Source organism: Oryctolagus cuniculus, chromosome 8 (assembly GCF_964237555.1).
Source record: "Oryctolagus cuniculus chromosome 8, mOryCun1.1, whole genome shotgun sequence".
Classification (NCBI taxonomy): domain Eukaryota; kingdom Metazoa; phylum Chordata; class Mammalia; order Lagomorpha; family Leporidae; genus Oryctolagus; species Oryctolagus cuniculus.
Window position 1 is genome coordinate 60581376 of NC_091439.1, and position 22148 is coordinate 60603523.

The following is a 22148-nucleotide window of genomic DNA, read 5'->3' on the forward strand; positions in this document are numbered from 1 at the left end:
AGCCACTGGTTCACTCCCCAATTGCCTGCGACTGTGGAGCTGTCTGGATCCAAAGCCAGGAGCCAGGAGCTAGGAGCCAGGAGCCAGGAGCTTCTTCTTGGTCTCCCATGCGGGTGCAGGGGTCCAAGGACTTGGACCATCTTCTACTTCTTCCCCAGTGTGGGGAGCAACTCGGACTATACTGTTACTGGAATTAAGACTTATTCTATGCATCTGCTCTCCCACAATATGGTGCTGGGAGAGAAGAAAACAGCTTCTACACAGCTGCCTCCAGTTCAGCCAATAAACTGTAGGACTTGCTCCTGATTGGAGGAGAGCAGCGTGCTCGGCGTGTGGGCAGCCGAGTTGGGATTGGTGGAAGAGGACTATATAGGAGGGGAGAGACGGCATGCACCAGGAACATCTAAGGGGAACACCTAGGGGGAACACCTGTGCAGCCCCCGAGAGAGCCGGCCGGCGGTGTGCCGCTCCCCCACGGAAGTGGGGAATGTGGCAGGGGGAACTGCCCTTCCACGGAGGTGGAAGGGTCAGTAGCCAACCCGGGAAGAACCAGCAGCAAACCTGGGGAGGGCCGAACAGACGAAAGAACAGCGCAGGGTCATGTGTCGTTCCTCCACGAAGAGGGGGAGCGACATAATGGTGCCGTGACTCGGATATGAAGCCTAGGCAGGGTTTAGTGTCGTTCCTCCACGAAGAGGGGGAGCGACATAATGGTGCCGTGACTCGGATATGAAGCCTAGGCAGGGTTTAGTGTCGTTCCTCCACGAAGAGGGGGAGCGACACCCAGGCCCTAGAAGAGATCTGAATCGGAAGTGGAGCAGCTGGAACTTGAACTGACACCCATATGGGGTGCTGGCAATGCAAGCGGCCGCTTTACCCGCTAAGCCAGAGCACTGCCCCCACATTTTTTTTAAACTTTATTTATTTATTTGAAAGAGAGAGAGATTTTCCATCTGCTGTTCACTCCCCAAATGGCCCCCATGGTTAAAGTCAGGAGCCAGGAGCTTCATCCAGATCTCCCAAATGGGTGCAGAGGCCCAAGCACTTAGACCATTCTCCTCTGCCTTCCTAGGTACATTATCAAAGAGTGAGCTGGAAATAGAGCAGCTGGGACTCCAACCAGCACTCATGGGATGCTGTTATTGCAGGCAGTGGCTTAACCCAGTATACCATAATGCCAGCTCCTAGTATTTATTTATTTATTTATTTTTCTATACAGAGAAACATTTATTGAATGATCAGCAACTGGGTGTTTTCACAGTTAAACTAAAGAAACATTCATTTACCAACATCTCCTGGTAGACATATAAAGGGAAAATTAGTTCAGTCATTTCTTCTTATCATTTCATTTTTAATTCTAATTTTAAGACAATTCCTAATATCCTTAAAAGCCTTATGAAACAATTTTAATAGCTATATGAGGGTACCTAAGCAAAAGAGGCCTTTTTGATGGAATTAGTACTGAAATGGGTCAAAATAGACATTAGGATCTCAAGGAGCTCTAGCAATCTGCTCCTTTCAGCATCTTCCTTTGGTGGAATCTTACTTATCTCAGGGACCGGTTCACCCTTATTATTACAGCTAACCAACATCTCTGATGATCCTAAATTAATTCTGCATTCCTATCTCTTTTATATGTATTGTTAACATCAGATCTTATTGTTAATTTGCTATAGCGTTCCATGTTTCCCTGTCCAGATTCCAAAGTGGATGGCCCACTTTATCTTTACCCACCAGGCCTCAATCTAGATTGTTGGTGATGTATGCATTTGCCATCTTTGGGTTAGGTCTACTGCGAGCAATCAGCTAGCATTAAGTGGGAACAAAGTGATGGTGTCAGGGAAACAAGTAGAGTAACACCTGACTTCCCAGTGTCTGTTAGAATGGATTGTAAGTGTTTCAAGCCTTGTGGCTAACATTGCAGCCAACTAACCTTTGTATGTAAGAATGTAGTTGAGCATTCAGGAGATTATAGTACTAATTCCAGTTGTCTGCCAATCCATTCTAGGTCATTATTTCCACCGCTTAGCCTCTCTTAAAACATAGTTGACTTATCTGAAAAGTACAAATTTGTATAGTCTTTAAGGTCCATTCCAACTCCAAAATATCTAAAATTCATAACTACAATAAAGCAGCTTTCTCTGCTTTGCAATGCTGCTAGTTTTGATGAGTAATAAGCGAATGCTATCATTTAGTTATTAATTAAATGAAGCAACACATTTCAGAATACTTCAGTTCTGATGTGGTTTAAAGAACTGATATCCAAGAGGAAGAAAAGTGTGGAATTGACAGCCCTTGGTTGATTACATGGTAGTTCTCTTAACAATGGGCTGTGATCAGACCATTTATTACTTTAGTTATTTTTTAATCCAATACTAAAATTTGCTAAATTCCTGAAGAGAACAATCAGCACAAAATAGTCCTCAATGTACTAGGTCTGACACTTAACATAAAAAATCAAAAGTGTCAACAGAAAAAAATTTAAGGACATATTTGTTATTTGGAATAATTAATGCTAGCTGCCATAAAGCAATTCTCAATTGTCAGTAACTTAGCAACGTTGTTTATTTCTAGACCATATCAGAATTTAGATATTTTATGTGTGGCCTCTTGCATGCTATTTAAGAGTTCTGGCTCAGCTAGTTATACCTCATGACACTTGTCCTCTAGGCCTTCTTCAAATTTCTGCATATACGTCTTTGCTTTTAGCTTTTAGGGACTCTTGACCACTGTAATAGATGTAGAGTAGTTTCACTGTCTTTGACAGAACAAAGGAGCATGGCATACTCTGACTGTAGGGGGACTGGGGCATTCAGTCTTTCTGGGTGCCAGGAGGATCTTGGCTGTAATGAATTAAAAGTGAAATTTATGCTAAATGCAAGATCCAGGGCTCACAACAAATACCTTTTCGAGCTTATGACTTCATTGATAAGAATGAAGTTGTCAAAAACAAATTTATTTCCCAAAGCTGAAAATATCTCTTCATATACAAATTAACTCTTTTATTTTGCTAAGACAGTTTTGGATAATTCTTATTAATCATGGAAAAGCGTCTGTAAAGTATGAATCATATTATTACATTTAATAGTGGATTTTGATATTTTTCTCAAAGTAAATTTTTTCATAAATTCTTTACAACTGAATTTTGATCTTAGGCAAATTAATACAATAAAGAGCTCACAGGGCAGTCAAGATTTTTACATGATGCTGTTTTGTATACAGATGTTAGTTATCTTTCAATTTTTTTCTTAGTTTCTCTTAAGAGCGTTCATAAAAACAGCATTTCATTTATGTACTAGCTTCTTTGAAAGCATAGCACAAAATGAATCATGATTGATTCCTTAGGGCTGATTTTCTCTGCTTCTCCTTTCTATTTGTCCTCCATTTATACTCCTATACAAAATAAAATATCCTTCCATGTTCTGTTTTCCTGTTCTGCCTTTAAGAATCTTTTTCTTAAGGTCTCCAACAGACTCTTTAACATATGTTCCTTAAACTATATCTGTACCTAGTGCTGTTGTGACCTTCCCAACAGTTATACTTAATCAATAATTCAGAGTTTTTAGAAAAACAGAATTTTCATTAGTGTAAATTAGAAGACCTATATACTTCCTTCCATGTACAGAAAAGTAATATTGTTTTGAATGCAGTAATAATTTCCAAAGATGTTTAGTTGTGTTATGCTATATGTCAGGGTAACCACCAAAGAGGACACTGGTAAAAGTTTACTAATTTAAAATGATTCTTTCTCATTGATTAACTAATATATGTATTCAAATTATTTTGACTTCCTAGAATCAGTTTTTTGGAACCTAAAGTAACATTCTTTTTACTTCAAATACTTGACACTTGCATCAGCTGGAAAGCACTGAAATATTATTTTGCATTTCTTCTTCTTTTTGGATACAACCATCAACTTCTCAGAAAAGCAGAATATAAAGCTGATTTCTCATCAGCTTGGTTAGAAATCCTCTTATCAATAGCCTTCCTTAAATTGTCTTTATTTTGTCACAATAAACCATTAACAATTCCAAAGAATGTTGCAGTTAAAATATCTTTTAAAAATCATGGTTGTTATGGATACTGCTAAGTACTCTAAACTGTGGAATAGTATATTATTATGAGACTATACATCCAGTATTTATCACCCTTAGGCCTATTAAGACCCTGTGAGTCACATAATTCTATATAATATCATCAGATAGTTCCAATGGAAAACTGCATTGTATTTATAGTGAGACAGAATATCAAAAGAAATTTTCAAGGTTTTGTGATATTTAATACACATGCCCTCTTTTTTGAAAATAATGAATGTAACTATTTTTGTAATTGCTGTACACTAACTGAATATCTACTACGTGCAAAGTATTATCTATTTTTCCCATAAAATGATCATAGGCAATAACTCACACATTTCCATATGATGGAATTCTAATTAATAATTAAATGGATTTGCAGATTGATATTTGCTAATGTGGGAAATATACACCATATGTTTTAGGTGAAAACCAATCAGGCTTAATATGTAAACCATATTTTTTTAAAAAATATGACTCAAAAATATATTGGAAGGATATACATCAAATGTCTATAGTTATTGTTCCTGAGTGATGCTATATAGACAATGATTTCTTTGTTCTCTGTATTTTCATGATTTCTGTTTTAAGCATGTCACATGTTTGTAATATAAGAAAATTATATAATTAGGAAACAGTCCAGTCTCAGAAGTGGCATGAATATAAATAAGCATGACTATGAAGAGCTACAGATACATTCATTTGTTTATGCAGCAACTATATTAAATATTTACCATATCAGAGTTTGGGCTGAGTTCTGGGGATGTGATCTCCACCTGCTAGAAGCCTGCTGATTTGTTGCTAAAATGTTATGGCAATTTAATAAAGCTCAGATGATTTGGGTTGTTATCCCAGACACTAGGTTCTTATGGGTCCAGAGAACCTCAAGAATCAGGATGCAATGAAAAAATTCCCTCTGTAAATGACAGAAAAGGAGTATCTGAAAAGTATCACAGCTTGAGGAAAAGACTCAGTTTGGAAATTTTAAATATAACTAGAGTAATAGCCCATTTTTGGTATCATACATAAAACATCTGAAAGGAAAATCGAGACTTAGAAATGTTGTTATCTTATACACCTATTTTGGGGGCAGGCATTTTGGTGTAACTGGTTAAGAGCCTGCAAGCCTGTTGGCATTCCATATGAGTGCCCATTTTAGTCCTGGCTGCTCCACTTCTGATCCAGCTCCCTGCTAATGTGCCTGCAAAAAGTGCAAAAGATTACCCAAGACTTTGGGGCCCTGCGCCCATGTGGCAGACAAGTGAAGTTCCTGGCTCCTGGCTTCGGCTTGCCCTAGCCCTGGCCATGGCAGTCATTTGGGGAGTAAAGCAGTGGATGAAAGATCTCTCTCTCTCTCTCTCTCTCTCTCTCTCTCTCTATCCCCCCCTCCCCCACTCTATAACTCTGCCTTTCAAATAAATAAATTAAATCTTTTTCAGAGAACACCTATTATTAATATGGAAAAAATATATTTCATAAATATCAAATTTCTCTGTTCTTGTGGTATATCCTATTGGCTGTAGATGTTTTTAGGACAAATCCCTACATTTTCAATTTCATTAGAATCTAAGACAACTTCCTATGTCATAGGGGTTATGCCAGATGGAGAAGGTGGTAGAAGGCAGAACAGTGTTAGCTGTCATGGCTGTTGCTTTCTGATGGTATGGATAATGATAACATTTATCCTTCAGTGGGCATTGGCAGCCTGGGAATGTGAATAAAGGACTGCTTATTGTATCTTCTTGGTGCATAAAAGAATATGAATTTCAAACTTGTAAGCTTTAAAAATAAAGTTATTTTTAAAGATTTACTTATTTATTGGAAAGTCGGAGTTACACAGAGAGAGGAGAAGCAGAGAGAGAGAGAGGTCCTCCATGTGATGGTTTACTACCCCATTGGCTGCAATGGTCAGAGCTGTGCTGATCTGAAGCCAGGAGACAGGAGCCTCCTCCGGGTCTCCCATGCGGGTGCAGGGGCCTATGGACTTGGGCCATCTTCTACTGCTTTCCCAGGCCATAGCAGAGAGCTGGATGGGAAGTGGAGCAGCTGGATCTTGGATCAGCACCAATATGGAATGCCAGTGCTACAGGTCAGGGCATTAACCCACTTCGACACAGCGCCAGCCCCAAAATAAAATTATTTTATACAGAAGATTAAGGGAATATTTTATGTATCAGTTCATTTCTTATTATTCGTATCTACTTCAGTTTATAGTGGGTGAGGTTTATGTGTTTATAATTTTAAATGTAAATTACAGAGATAGAAACTTCTTTATGTACTGCCTCAAGATAGATTTCTGTATCTCTTGTATGTCCAAGGCTTTGAAACAAAGCAATTATGACACTAAATAAAATTACTCAAGATTATGCATCGATGTAACTAGAAAAGAACATTATAGAGTACAAGAAAGGATCTTGTTTCAAATTTCTACATGTGAAAATCCTATCTTCCCAACACCGTTTATTGAAAATTGTCCTTTACCCCAGGGAGTAATTTTAGCTCATTTGTCAAAGACTAATTGGTTGTAAATGTGTGAGTTAACTTCTGGAATTTCTATTCTGTTCCATTGGTCTACATGTCTATTTTTGTGACAGTGCTAGGCTCTTTTGATTGTACCATCCCTGTGATATGTCTTAAAATCTGATGTTATACCTCTGGCTTTGTTTTTTTATTTTTTTAATTTAATTAATTTATTTTTTTAATTTGACAGGTAGAGTGAGACAGTGAGAGAGAGAGACAGAGAGAAAGGTCTTCCTTCCGTTAGTTCACCTCCCAAATGGCCACTATAAGCAGAGCTATGCTGACCCGAAGCCAGGAGCCAGGTGCTTCTTCCTGGTTTTTCACACGGGTGTAGGCACCCAAGCACTTGGGCCATCCTCCACTGCCTTCCCAGGCCACAGCAGAGAGCTGGACTGGAAGAGGAGCAACCGGGACTAGAACCCGGCACCCATATGGAATGCCGGCGCCACAGGTGGAGGATTAACCAAGTGAGCCATGGCGCCAGCCTGTTTTTTATGTTTAAGACTGCTTTGGCTGTTTGGGATCATTTGTGTTTCCATTTGAATTTTAAGATTGCTTTTTCTAGTTATTGGACAGATGTACTTGGCATTTTGATTGTCATTGCATTGAATCCATAAATTATATAGGATAGTAAGGAAAATCGATGATATTAATGAATTAAATTACAAATATGGAAGATTTTTTCATTTATTTTTATCTTCTATTTGTTTCATTAATGCTTCCCAACTTTCATTGTATAAATCTTTGACATCCTTGACTAAATTCATCCCAAGATATAAAATCTTTTTGTATCTATTGTGAATGAAACTGATCTTATAAGTTCTTTCTCAAAATGTTGGTATATAAGAATGCTGTTGATTTTTGAGTGTTAATTTTTATATACTGCAGGTTTGCCCGATTCTCTCCCTTATGAGTTCTAATAGTCTCTTTGTGGAGTCTTTTAGTTCCCCTAAATAAACGACCATGCCATTTGCATGGATAATCTGACTTCCTCCTTTCCAGTTAGTATCCATTTGATTTCTATATTGATTAATAGTGGAGAGAGTGGGCACCCTTGTCTGGTTCTGGATCTTAGTGGATATATTTCCAGCTTTTCACCATGCAATATAATGCTGGCTGTGGTTTTATCATCTATTACCTTTACTATGTTGAGGCATATCCTTTTTTAAGATATTTATCAATAAGGATGTTGTAATTTATCAAAGGCTTTCTCTGCACCCATAGAGATAATCATATGGTTTTTATGCTTTATTTTGGTGATGTCATGTATAATGTTTATTTATTTACATATGTGGAGCCATCTCTGAATCCCTGGTATAAATCCAAATTGGTCTGGGTGAATGTTCTTTTGGATGTGTTGTTATATTTTATTTGCTAGTATTCTGTTAAGAGTTTTTACATTTATATCTATCAGGGATATAGTCTTCACCCAGTTGTTTATTCAGTTAATCCTTGAAGATTTTCCTTTTTGATGGCCAAATAGATGGATTCAAAGTATTGAGGCACTAAAAGAAATATTGTTGCATGTAAAAAGGATAAAAAAAATCCTTTCATTTTAGACAAGTAGTATTCTGAATGGGACAGGTGATTTACAATAGTTCATCAAGTTAATGACTGTCAATGTCAACAAATGCAACTGTGCTATCACATTGGGAATATCAAGATACAAGTTTCAAGGTTAATTTAAAAATTTGTGTTTGTAAACATATTCAAATAATCTGATATGAAAGAATTTTCTTTATATAGTAATAGTTCAGCTGTAATTAAAAATCTGCCTGGGAGAGAGAAGCAATTTAAAAGCTCTTTAAGTATCCTTTATAAGTGTGCCCTTGAGAACTAGAAACAGTTTGAGGTAGTGTTGGAGTTGTCCTTCACTCTCAAAGATGTTGCCAAACTGTCTACTACTTCACAGGCCTTGTGTGAAGTAAAGATACTAGAAGTTTCATAATGTTCTTTCTTTTTCAGTTATTTTCTCTGATATAGTCATAAGATGCATTGGTAGAATCCCTAATTTAGTTCTTGTATGCTTATTGCCTGTATCAGTTTTATTGAAGATTTTACTATAAAATCAAGGGTTTTTATTTGTAATTTTAACAACTTTGTTACTTCTTAGAGAGTTGTGTAAATAAATTTACTTCTCTAACCAAATAGAATGATCTCTTAGAAGGTAGAAATTGGAGCTAACACTTTTGTCCACTGCACTGTACTAGGAACACAGAATCTTGTGGAATGGAATAATTTGTAACAAACACATAAAAACTAAATGTTGAAGAGACAGAAGTAGCAGCCAGCAGGATAAAATAACACAATTTTTCTCCCTGAATATATTGTTGTAGATGTTACCTAAGTGCTGATGTGGTTCATTCTTAGAAACAAAAATTAAAATAGTGAAAATTTTCACAAAGACATAATCTGGTCTTCATGTATAGAAGAACAAAACACTATGAATATGAAAATATGTGGGTAAAAGGACAGCAGAGGATTGGAGAAAATTTTCCAATTTATAATTAATGTTTTTTCATATCGTCCTGTATAGATTGTTGCCTATAGTACAGAGAAGCCAGACCAGCACCATTAGGTATGCTGGGAAAACAATAGAGCGGCAACCCAGGCTATATAGCTTGGAAGGTGAATAACAGTAAGTTCTCAAATATTTTTTCTGGCTCTTGAAAACTTTCTCTTCTCCATCATTCCTACCAGCAAGATAACAAAGGAAAGCATATCCCCCAAAAGGTAGAGTTGTCTACCATGGGTAGGCATACACAGAGAAGGGTTCAACTAAGTTTGCGAAGTTAGAAAATCACGGACTTGAGGTACATCTCTCCATCTTATGATTGATAAAGGAGAATTGTGAACCAGTAAATTAAAATTAATGAAGTCAGAAACAAGATAAATATAAGTAAGATAATCAATATTCTCAGATAAGGGATAATATTAGAAAAGATAAACAGAATGATAAGGCTTGAAGAAAAAATAAAATAACTCAATAGGTGAACTAAAATATGAGAATGAGTACAATTGGGTAACAAATTAATAAACAGTAGGTGGAGGAATTTGGAAGAAAATTATCAGCAAGGGGTAATGGAAAAAGAAGAGAAAAACAAGTTTGGAGATATGAAGAATGTATGTATGAGTGTTAACCTCTGCACTGAAGGTTTTCCAGAAAACTATAGATAAAAAATTGGAAGGGAGAAAATATTTTAAAAATAATGACCTAGGATATTTAAGAATTAAGTAAATATAAACTGAAGAATTTCATAAAGCCAAATCTTACAATTAAAAAAACACATACTAGAGTTAATTTTAAAACACCGAAGAAAGAGGACATTTTTCAAGTTTTCCAATGGAAAGATCAGATTATTGCAAAGAACCAAGAAATTGATTAATAACATGCTTCTCAATACTAATGTTCCATGCAAAATATGAAGGACTTACAATTTTCAAGAGTCAAAATAAATGAATGCTAAATATAGGAGAGTAAACTGACAATATTTTAAATGCAAAGGAAATAATATTTGTGTGTCTTCAAAGAAAAACCCAGAAGTTTTACCAAGCAAATGACTCTTTAGAAAATGCTCTTTCAGAAAGTACACCAATAACTGGTCACATAAACCAAAAAAAGATCTCTGAAATCTATTGAATAAATAAATGAGGAGATAGTTTAGTGGATTTTCTTGTTTTTGAAACAAACCTAAAGTCTACAAAAGGCCATAAAGCTGAGAGTTAAACATTAGATAGTGATAGAGGTGAAGGAGTGAGGGACAAGTGAGATATTGATGATTTGGATCTTGATAAATAAAATAAATGGGTAGATTGGAAAAATTAATGGATCTTAAATATTTCAATAGTAACCAACAGAATAAGCAAGATACACTGTTGCTTTAATATAAGCAGAGACTTGATATGTGAATTGGAAGATATAAAGAAGAATTAAAGTAATGTGAAGAAAAATATACAATAGAACAATCAAATATTAAGAAATTAGGGCTAGTAACAATTGCATTTAATGTAAACATGTTAGACACACTAACAAGAGACATTAAGAATGGATTAGGAAAACATTATACAACAAAATATAAAATATAAAAGAAATATTTCAAATAAAAGATATAGGGTAGGCATTTGGCCTAAAGGCTAAGATTCTTAGCGTGCTCATGTCCCACATAGGATGCCTGAATCTGATACCAAACTCCAGTTCTGGAGAATAGTTTCCTGATAATGCAGATCTTGGGAGGCAGTGGTGATGGTTCAAATGATTGAGTCCCAGCTACTCATGTGGGAGACTTCATTTTAACTTCATCTTGGTCCTGTCCCAACTATTGCAGCCATTTGGCAAGTGGCTGTCTTTCTCTGTCTTTGCCTTTCAGAAAAATTTAAGAACTTTAAAAAGATAATGAAGTTGAAAATAAAGGTTGAACTTCCAAGTACTAATAATTTGACATAAAGTTACTAGGACCAAGTCTTTCTTTGAAGAATACAAAGAGACTACTAATTATTCAAATTCACTTATATGTATATATGTTGGTAAGATCAGGACAAAATTAAAGAGAAAATGGGACCTAATATAAATATGAAATCAAAAGCTATTTTGGGTAAAATCTGGCAAATTTGAATGATGATCTTTCTTTGGGAATTGTACTTTTTTTTTTCTGGAGGCCTACTTTCCATATACGCAGAAGTCTAAAAGTTCCTGGGAATTCAGCCCCTCTTTGCCCTTACCCCAAGACTCACAGATGCAGGGGTATGGAAACTTAGCTCCCTTGAATTGAGCAATCATAAAGTGTAAAGTCCTCCAGAGTTTCCCAGCAGGATCAGGCTGAACCCATACTCTGCTGGGCTTTGAGACTGCACTTGTTTGACTTTCTGTTTTTTGCCTCTACTGCTTTCCCTGCTACTTTGCTGATCTCTGCAGAGTACCGAGGAACCCAATTTACAATTTCTTGATTTTATGATGTGGTAAAAACAATATGCATTCAACACAAACTCTTCACAGAATTTTTATCTTTTCCCAATCTGGCAAAGTGTAATACAGTGCTCTCTTGGGATGCCAGACTCAGCAGCTTGCAATTGGCCACATGATTACAAGGGGAAACCAACCCTCTCTTACAGTGTATGGTGTTGTTAATCTATGATGTTCATCAGGTTAGATGTGTTAAATGCATTTTTGAACACAGTATTTTCAATTTATGATAAGCTTATCAGCATATAACCCTAACATAAGTTAAGGAGTATCAGTATTGCTATACTAAATCACTTGGTTATGAATCCTTAGCTCAGAATCTGTTTCCGGGAAAATCATCTCAGATACTACCTCTAGTAGTGTTCTTCCTCATTCTTTCTAGTTTTAGGTATTTTCACAATTTCTGGTACTCCAGTAAAATGTGTATTAACAATTGCATGTTTTCTGGTTTTTTTTTTTTAAGATTTATTTATTTGAAAGGCAGAGTCACAGAGAGGCAGAGGCAGAGAGACAGAGAGAGATGTTCCACGTGCTGGTTCACTCCTCAGATGGCCACAATGGCCAGAGCTGCACGAAAGCCAGGAGCCAGGAGACTCCAAAGCCAGGAGCCAGGAGACTCTTCCAGGTCTCCCACATGGGTGCAGGAGTCCAGGGACCTGGGCCATCCACTACTGCTTTCCCAGGCCATAGTAGAGAGCTTGATGGGAAGTGGAACAGCTGGGACTCCAGCTGGAACCCATATGGGATACCAGCCCTGCAGGTGGCAGCTTTACCTGCTACACTACAGTGCCAGCCCCATTTTCTGTGTTTCTTAACTTCTCTTTTATATTTTGTAACTTTTTGTGTTTCCAAGTTATATAACAGATCATTTCTTCAGTTTGATAGTCTAGTTACTAGATTTCCCATTAACTGTCTAGTTTGCTGTTTACTTGCCCACTGAACTTTAAATTTGAATTACATGTATAAGAAGTTTTATTTGACTTTTTAAGATCTTACTTGTATTTTTATAGTTTTGACTTCTATGTTTCAATTATCTATTCATTTTTAAGATTAATTTTTGCTTATTTTTGAAAAAGAGAGAGACAGACAATGCTCCTATCTGTTGGTTCATTCCTTAAATGTCCTAAATAACTGGAGCTGGGTCAGTCCGAAGTCAGGAGTGGAGAACTCAATCCAGGTTTCCCAAGTAGGTGGCAGGGAACCCAGCTGCTTGAGCCATCACCTGCTATATTCCTTGGAGTGCATTAACAGGAAGCTGGAATTGGAAATGGAGCTGGGGAGCACATCTACCCACTCCAGTATGGGACATGGGTATCTCAAATGGCATCTTAACTGCTATACCAAATGCATGCCCTGAAACATATAATTTTGTGTTTTGCATCTAAAGTCATCCTATCATCTGTTATTTCTACTGGAATAATTTATTTCTACTGGTTCTTTGGGGGTATTATTTTATAAACTTTTACTGAATTCATGTTCTTTGTAACTTTTTTATTTGTAGGAATTTTTGGAATCCTGAGTGGAGGTAAATTCCATCAATGAAAATTTTCCTAGGCTCCTCTAAGATTCCAAGAGGAACCACTAGTACAGGAGCAGTTTGAACAGATTATTGAACTCAGGTTTCTTGGGCCATCAAGTAAATGTGGATTCAGGCTACAAATCAGAGTGGTGAGTGTTCTTTTGCTGTGAATACTACTGGGTTGTTTTTTTTTTTTTTTTTTTTTTTTTTTTTTCTGAATTAGGCAGAAATGTCTAGTAGATTTGTCAACTTTGATGAGCATTAGCTTTGTCTTCAGTTTCAATGAATCTGAGCCACTTTTTTTTGGTCTTCAGAAACAAGTCAATTTCTCTAATTTTTTGTTATCATAATGCTATATGTACATTTCTCCTAATGTCAAGTAAGGTCAATTTGGTTGACAAGCCATACATTTATTTATTTATTAGAAAAGTTATGTGGGTTGCTTCCTGCATATGAAATGTTCTGCTGACTAACAATTCAGTTAGTCAAAAAGCAGCCTGATTCAGTCTATTCCACTTAACTGTTACAAACATTATATAATTATACCATAATGCATTGCTTATCAATATTAATGGATAGGTTTAATATGAGATTAGATATAGATGTTACTGAATACTCTTGCTTTGTATATAGTACCTGTAGAATATACCACAATAAATTCTGTTCACAACTTTTCAGCAAAAGTCTTGCAACAGAGATTGCCATTTATTAACAATCACCATACTGGAAACTATTATCCACTTTGCTGTATGAAAAACAAAAAGTGAGTACAGTTTTAATGGAATTCAGGGACAAATTTTAAAGAAATCATATTAAGTTTTAATCTACGGAGCCTACACATCAGCGCTGGAAAGTGAAGTGAGAGGAGACTGCAGTAGACCAAGCCACTGGGGAAAAAGTAGAAGGAAGAACCTAGCGGGAACAAGGCTTGAAGCCCTGTGGGGGAAAATGTACCCAGCCAACCTAGAGGAGAGGGGAATAAAAGGACAATACAGACACATTTCTCTCTCTCTGATCATGTTACAAAGGTGTACAGGATGAAAGAGTGAGTGCCATATTGGACATATGTAACAGCTGTGGCAGCTCGTGTCTGTGCCCAGCAACCAGCCAAGCAGAGACTCCTGACTTTGGTGGGGAGAAATAACAGAGGGCTAGGAGCTTTTGACATTGTGAAGCTTCTGAGCTAGGGCTATGAAAAAGAAAAAAAAAAACTGAGGATGTGTGGGAGAATTCAGTGTGACTGGACTTTGAGCAGTCTCAGTGGGAGACGCCACAAGCTTGGGGGTTACTGGTTACCTGGTGAGAGACATTGCTAGGGAATCTGAACTTACACTGAGGACTACACAGATCCTTTGTATGGTCCTTGGGACAAAGCAGATGAATATTATAGCCATTGGGGCTAGCACTCAGGCATGGGTCTCCATCAAGGAGAAGAGCTCAGCAGAGCAGAATCTACTTACCTTCTGATTTAAAAAAAGGGATAGATTTACCATGCCAAACCAGGGTGTATCACCTTAGGCACACCCTTAACTCTGGAGAACAGAACAAAGCTCTCTGGCCACACCTGCTACAAGCCTCTAGAGAGTCACTGAAAGCAAGAGTCCACTTGTCTAAAGAGTCATAGTACAATGATAAAAGCTGCCACAGCAGGAAAAAAAAAGAAACCAACGAGTATTTACACATAAGCCAAACAACAAATGCAACAATCCAAGAAATAAGAATAAGAAAGACAACATGACACTCCCAAAAGACTATGACCCTTCAATACTAGATTATGAAGATGATGAGATAGAAGAAATGCAAGAAATGGAACTCAAAAAATTAATCATAAGATCAAATAGAAGTAATCAAAAGCAAACACATGAACTACTGAAATCTGTGCAGGACATGAAAGGAAATTTCACCCATGAAATTGAGATCTTAAATAGGAATAAAAATGAAATGAAGAATTCAATAAACATGAAATTGAGATCTAAAAAGAAAAATCAAAATGAAATGAAAAATTCAGTAGAACAAATAAAAATGCAGTGGAAAGCCTTAAAAAAAGAATCAGTGTAGCAGAAGAGAAAATATCAGACTTAGAAGACAGAGCATAGGAAAGTATACAGTCAAACCAAAAACAAGAAGAGGAAATTAGAAAATAAAAAAAAAAACTGTTGGGAATCTGCAGGATACTATTTAAAAAAACAATTTACAAGTTATAGGAATTACTGAAGGCATGGAGAGAGAGAAAGGATTAGAAGGCTTTTTTAGTGAAATAACAACAAAAAAACTTCCAAGGTTTGGAGAAAGAAAGGGAGATCCAAGTACATGAAGCACACAGAACTCACAATAGAGATGGCCAGAAAAGATCCTTGCCACGATCATTGTAATCAAACTCACCACACTGAAACATAAAGAAAAGATTCTAAAATGTGGAAGAGAGAAATCCCAGATTACTTTCATAGGATTTCCAGTTGACTCACAGCAGGCTTCTCATCAGAAAAGCTACAGGCTAGAAGAGAATGGTGAGATATAGCCCAAATACTAAGAGAAAAAAAAAAACTGCCAGCCCAGAATATTATATCCTGCAAAGCTCTCATTTGTGAATGATGGTGAAATAAAGATCTTTCATAATATGCAGAAATTGAAAGAATTTGTCACCGCTTGTACAGCCCTGCAAAAGATGCTTAAAGATGTGTTACACATAGAAACACAGTCATCAATATGAAAGAAGGTAAAGGAAGAAAATCTCTCAGTAAAAGATCACAGGAAATCCAAAGCATATATTAGAAATATCTTTGGAAAAATGGAAGGGCAAAGTCACTACTTATTAATAGTTACATTGAATGTAAATGGCCTCAACTCTCCATTCAAAAGGCACATACTGGCTGAATGCATTAAAAAACAAAATCCATCTATTTGCTGTTTACAAGAAGCACAGCTTTCCAACAGAGGTGCATGCAGACTGAAAGGGAAAGGCTAGAAAAAGATATTCCATGCCAACAGAAACCAAAAAAGAACTGGTGTATCCATCTTAATATCAGACAAAATAAACTTTAACACAAAAACTGTTAAAAGAGACAAAGAAGGGCACTATATAATGATCAAGGGATCAATTCAACAGGAAGATGTAACTATTATAAATGTATATGCACCTAATTACAAGGCACCTGGAAGCAATGAAGACAACAACACAACATATCAAAATGCACAGGATACAGCAAAAGCGGTGTTAAGGGGAAAGTTTATAGCAATAGGTGCCTACATTATGAAACTGGGAAGGCACCAAATAAATGAGAATTCAGTGCATCTCAAGGATCTAGAAAAACTGCAGCAAACCAGACCCAAAACTATTAGGAGAAAAGAAATGATTAAAATTAGAAAAGAAATCAACAAAATTGAATCCAAAAAAACTACAAAAGATGAGAAAAATGAAGAGCTATTTTTTGAAAAAATAAACAAAATTGAAACAACATTGGCCAATTAACCAAAAAAGAAGAGAGAAGACCCAAATCAATAAAATTAGAGATGAAAAAGGGAATGTAACAACTGACACCACAGAAATAAAGTCATCAGAAATTGCTACAAAGAGTTGTATGCCAACAAACTAGTAAATCTATCAGAAATGGATAGATCTCCGGACACATATAACCTACCTAAATTGAATCATGAAAACATAGAAAACCCAAACACCCATAACAAAGACAGAAATAGAATCAGTAATAAAGGTCCTCCCAACAAAGAAAATCCCAGAACCAGATGGATTCACAGCTGAATTCTACCAGATTTTAAAGGAAGAACTAACTCCAATTCCTAAGCTATCGAAAACAATTTAAAGAAAGGGAATCCTCCCAAATTCTTTCTCTGAAGCCAGCTTCACTTTAATTCCTAAACCTTAAAAGGATGCAGCACAGATTGTGCATTGCAGGCCAGTTTCCCTGGTGAACATAGACTCAAAAATCTTCAATAAAATTCTAGCCACTTGAATACAACACATCAAAAAGATCATCCATCCAGACCAAATGGAATTTATCCCTAATGCAGGGATGGTTCAACATTCACAAATCAATCAATGTAATACACCACATTAACAAATTGCAGAAGGAAAACCATATGATTATCTGAGTAGATTCAGAGAAAGCATTTGATAAAATACAAAACCCTTTCATGATGAAAACTCTAAATCAAATTGGGTCTAGAAGGAACATTCTTCAACAAATCAAAGCAATTTATGACTAAACCATGGCCAAATCATAGTTCATAGGGAAAGGTTGGAAGCATTCCCACTGGGTTATGATACCAGACAGGGATGCTCACTCACACCATTGCTCTTCAATATATTACTTGAAGTTTTAGCCAGATCCATTAGGCAAGAAAAACATATCAAAGGGATACAAAATGGGAAGGAGGAAGTCAAATTATCCCTATTTACAGACGATATGATTCTTTGTTTAGTGGATCAAATAACTTCACTAAGACACTCTTGGAACTCATAGAAGAGTTTAGTAAAGTAGAAGGATATAAGATAAATATATAAAAATCAACAGCCTTTGTATATACAGACAAGGCCACAGCTGAGAAAGAATTCCTAGATCAACACCATTCACAATAGCTGCAACAAAAATTCAAATACCTTGGAATAAACTTAACCAAGGATGTAAAAGAACTCTATGATGAGAATTGCAAAAATTTTTTTGACAGGCAGAGTTAGACAGTGAGAGAGAGAGAGAGAGAGGGAAAGGTCTTCTTCAATTGGCTGCTACAGCCAGCACTGCACCGATCCAAAGCCAGGAGCCCGGTGCTTCCTCCTGGTTTCCCATGTGGGTGCAGGGCCCAAGCACTTGGGCCATCCTTCACTGCCTTCCTGGGCCACAGCAGAGAGCTGGACTGGAAGAGGAGCAACCAGGACAGAATCTGGCACCCCAACCAGGACTAGAACCCAGGGTGCCGGCACCGCACGCAGAGGATTAGCCAAGTAAGCTACAGCACCGGCCGAGAATTACATAATTTTAAAGAAAGAAATAGAAGAAGATACAAAATTGGCAAAACCTTCCATGTTCATGAATTGGAAGCATCAATATCAACAAAATATCTATTCTTCCAAAAGCAATTTATAGATTCAATGTGATACCTATCAAAATACCAAAGACATTTTTCTCAGATCTGGAATAAATAATGCTGAGATACATATGAAGCACAGAGTAACTTGAGTAGCTAAAGCTATCTTATACAACAAAAACAGAGCCAGAGGCATCACAATACCATATTTCAAGACATAGGACAGGGCAGTTATAATCAAAATGGCCTGGTATTGGTACAAAAACAGATGGATAGACCAATGGAACAGAATAGAAACACCAGAAGTCAATCTAAATATCTACAACCAACTTATATTTGATCAATAAGCTAAAACCAATTCCTGGAGCAAGGACAGTCTGTTCAACAAATGATGCTGGGAAAACTGGATTTTCACAGGCGGAAGTATTGAAGCAGGTCCCCCTACCTTACACTTTACATAAAAATCCACTCAAAATGGATTAAAAATCTAAATTTACTACCTGACACCATCAAATTATTAGAGAATATTGGAGAAACCCTGCAAGATATTGGCACAGGCAAAGACTTCTTTGAAAAAAACCCCAGAGATACAGGCAGTCAAAGCCAAAATTAACAACTGGGATTACTTCAAATTGAGAAGTTTCTCTACTGCAAAAGAAACCATCAGGAAAGTGAAGAGGCAACCAGCAGAATGGGAGAAAAAATGCAAATAATGCAACTAATAAAGGATTATTAACCAGAATCTACAAAGGGATCAAGAAACTCCACAACAACAAAGCAAATAACCACTTAAGATATGGGCCAAGGACCCCAATAGACATTTTCCAAAAGAGGAAATCCAAATGGCCAGCAGACACATGAAAAACGGTTCAGGATCACTAGCCATCAGGGAAATGCAGATCAAAACTACAATGAGGTTTCACCTCAACCCAGTTAGAATGTCTTACATACAGAAATCTACCAACAACAGATGCTGGCAAGGATGTGGGGGAAAAATTACACTAGCCCACTGTTGGTGGGAATGCAAACTGGTAAAGACACTGTGGAAGACATTTGGAGATACCTCAGAAACCTGAATATACCTACCACATGTCCCAACCATCCCACTCCTTGGAATTTACCCAAAGGAAATTTTTTTTAAACTTTTATTTAATGTATATAAATTTCCAATGTACAGCTTATGGATTACAATGGCTTCCCCCCCATAACGTCCCTCCCACCCGCAACACTCCCCTTTCCCACTCCCTCTCCCCTTCCATTCACATCAAGATTCATTTTCGATTTTCTTTATATACAGAAGATAAGTTTAGCATACATTAAGTATTAAATTGGCAAATAAAAGAGCTATCTGCACCTCAATGTTTATTGCAGCTCAATTCACAATAGCTAAGACATGGAATCAACCTAAAGCCCATCAATGGAAAACTGGATAAAGAAATTATGGGATATGTATTCTATGGAATACTGCACAGTGGTAAAAATGAAATCTGGTCATTTGCAACAAAATGGAGGAATCTGGAAAACATCATGTTGAGTGAAATAAGCCAGTCCCAAAAGGACAGATATCAAATGTTCTCCCTGATCAGTGACAACTAACTGAGCACCTAAATGGAAACCTGTAGAAGTGAAACTGACACTACAAGAAGCAATGATTTGATCAGCACTTGTCCTGACTGTCGAGGAACAGCTTACTATTTTTCTTTTTCTGCTTAATACCTTTGGTTGAACACTTTACTTAATACAGAGTTATTCTTAGGTGTTTTAATACCATTCAAAATTGATCCTTGTTAAAATAAGAGTGTGAACAAGAGAGGGAGGAGATTTACAGTTCAGCACATGTTCCCTCAGACTTGTCCCTAAGGGTAATGCTAAAAACTTGAATGGGACTCCAAATACCATTAAGTTGGTAGGTACCAATACCACCTTACTAGTTAAAGTGATCAGTTTAAGTTCATAACTGAATCTATAGATAGGATTCAGTCAAAGGTATCACATAAATAAGGCCAAGTGTCTGATAATTATAATAAAATTAAAAAGGATAGGAGGATCCAACATGGGAAATAGGCCATAACAGTAGACTCATAGAATGACAAATGCCATAAACAGCAGTCTGGCCTCAGAATCAGCCCTTTAGGCATTCAGATCTGGCTAAAAACCCATGAGAGCATTTCAGGCATGGAAAGCCAAGACACTGTGGTACTAAATGACCTACATGAAAGATCTCTCTGAGTGAGATCCCAGTGGAAAGAGGCAGCCATCAAAAAAGGAAGTAATTTTCTCTGAAGGGAGGAGAGAATTTCCACTTTGATTATGGAGTTTTCTTAATAATGTTGGAGTTTGTGGACTCAAAAGGCTTCCACAGCCATGGCAGCTCATGACAAGAGCCTCGGGTGATCACTGACATCTTAAATAAGTTTTAATTGTTAAATCAACAAAAAGAACCACTGTGCACTTGCTCCCCATGTAGGACCCCTGTCCTTAATGTGTTGAATTATGAGAATTAATGGCACAATTAGTCTTCAAATAGTACTTTATACTTTGTTTGTGTGGTGCAAATTTTTGTAATTTTTACTTAGTATAGAGTTGATCTTCTGTATATAAAGATAATTAAAAATGAGTCTTAATGAAGAATGGGATGGGAGAGGGAGAAGGAGGTGGAATGGTTTGGGGGTAGGAGATTGCGTATGGGAGGAAGAATCACTATAATCCAAAAGTTGTACTTATGAAATTTATATTTTATTAAATAGAAGCTTTCTATAAATAAGTTTAAATCTACAACTTCAAAAAATGAAAAAAAAAACTGTCATTTTTCCTTAAGATAATCAGAAGCATTAATAATTTCCCATTAGGTACAAGGAAAAAAAAAACTTTCTTCCCATTTCCTCTCTGATCAGGCCCTCTTTTAGATGTAAGACTTACACTTCCCTTTTGGAATTTTCATTATGAATGGATGAGTTGTTGAGGCAAGTATTATTTAAATGAAATAAAATTTAGCTTAATTTATGTTAGTGGTAACCACTATATATGAGAGAATTTTTACTGATTTTCTTTAGTAATGTTTACAAATTTACTTGAGATTTTAGACTAAGGCAGAGTCACACGATCAACTCTCACAAGGGGATAAAAGTAATAGACAATGACCCCTTTGAAGAAGTTCTAGAAATTTTTATAGATGCAATGTAGTTATCGAAAAGAATTCATAGTAATTGTAGAGTTGGGAATATTTCTTCTTTTTCAATATTTCCTTAATTTGATAGTCTCTTTATTATTTTAATTTTAATTAGTTTTTAACATATTCAATATGGTTTATAGATAAAATTCTGAGTATAATGAAATTTCCTTACCCCGTCTCTTTTTCCCTCCCTAACTCCCCTTCCTATCCTGCTCATTCTTTTTTCAGTTGTTTTTACATTTTTGATATAACATATTTGAAATTTATATTACATAATGCATGGCTTAATAGTTTTCCAAATTTTAACAAGTATTTTGTTGAGGATTTTTGCATCTGTATTCATCAATGGTATTGGTTTACAGTTCTCTTTCATTGTATCTTTCTCTGGTTTAGGAATTAAGGTGATGCTTGCCTCATAGAAGGAGTTTGGAAGGATTCCCACCCTTTCAACTGTTTTTAATAATTCAAGAAGAATTAGAATTAGTTCTTCTTTAAGAATATGGTAGAATTCATCAGTGAAGCCATCTGGTCTTTGGTTTTTCTTTGCTGGGAGGATCTTATATTACTGATTCAATTTCTGTCTTGGTTATTGGTCTGTTTGGGTTTTGGATGTCTTCATGATTCAATTTTGGTAGATTATATGTGTACAGGAATCTATCCATTTCTTCTAGATTTTCCAATTTGTTTGCATACAGCTCTCTGTGGTAATTCCTGATTTTTTTTTTTTCCTTTGGTATCCATTGTTTGATCTCCTTTTCATCTCTGATTTTATTGCTTTGACTCTTCTCCATCTTTTTTTGGTTAGTTGGGCCAATGGTGTTTCAACTTTGCTTATTGTTCAAAAAAGCAGATATTCATTTC

General features: G+C 36.4%; 1 long non-coding RNA gene across 1 annotated transcript in view; it reads left to right on the forward strand.

The window, feature by feature from the left end:
- The window catches only part of LOC103350738 (uncharacterized), a 411608-nt gene extending 390170 nt beyond the window's left edge, over positions 1–21438 (forward strand). The window contains exons 6-8 of the long non-coding RNA XR_011378324.1: positions 9133–9234; positions 13058–13224; positions 13754–21438. This is a non-coding gene — a long non-coding RNA (uncharacterized lncRNA). The remainder of the gene's footprint in view (positions 1–9132; positions 9235–13057; positions 13225–13753) is intronic.
- Positions 21439–22148: the final 710 nt, after the last annotated feature.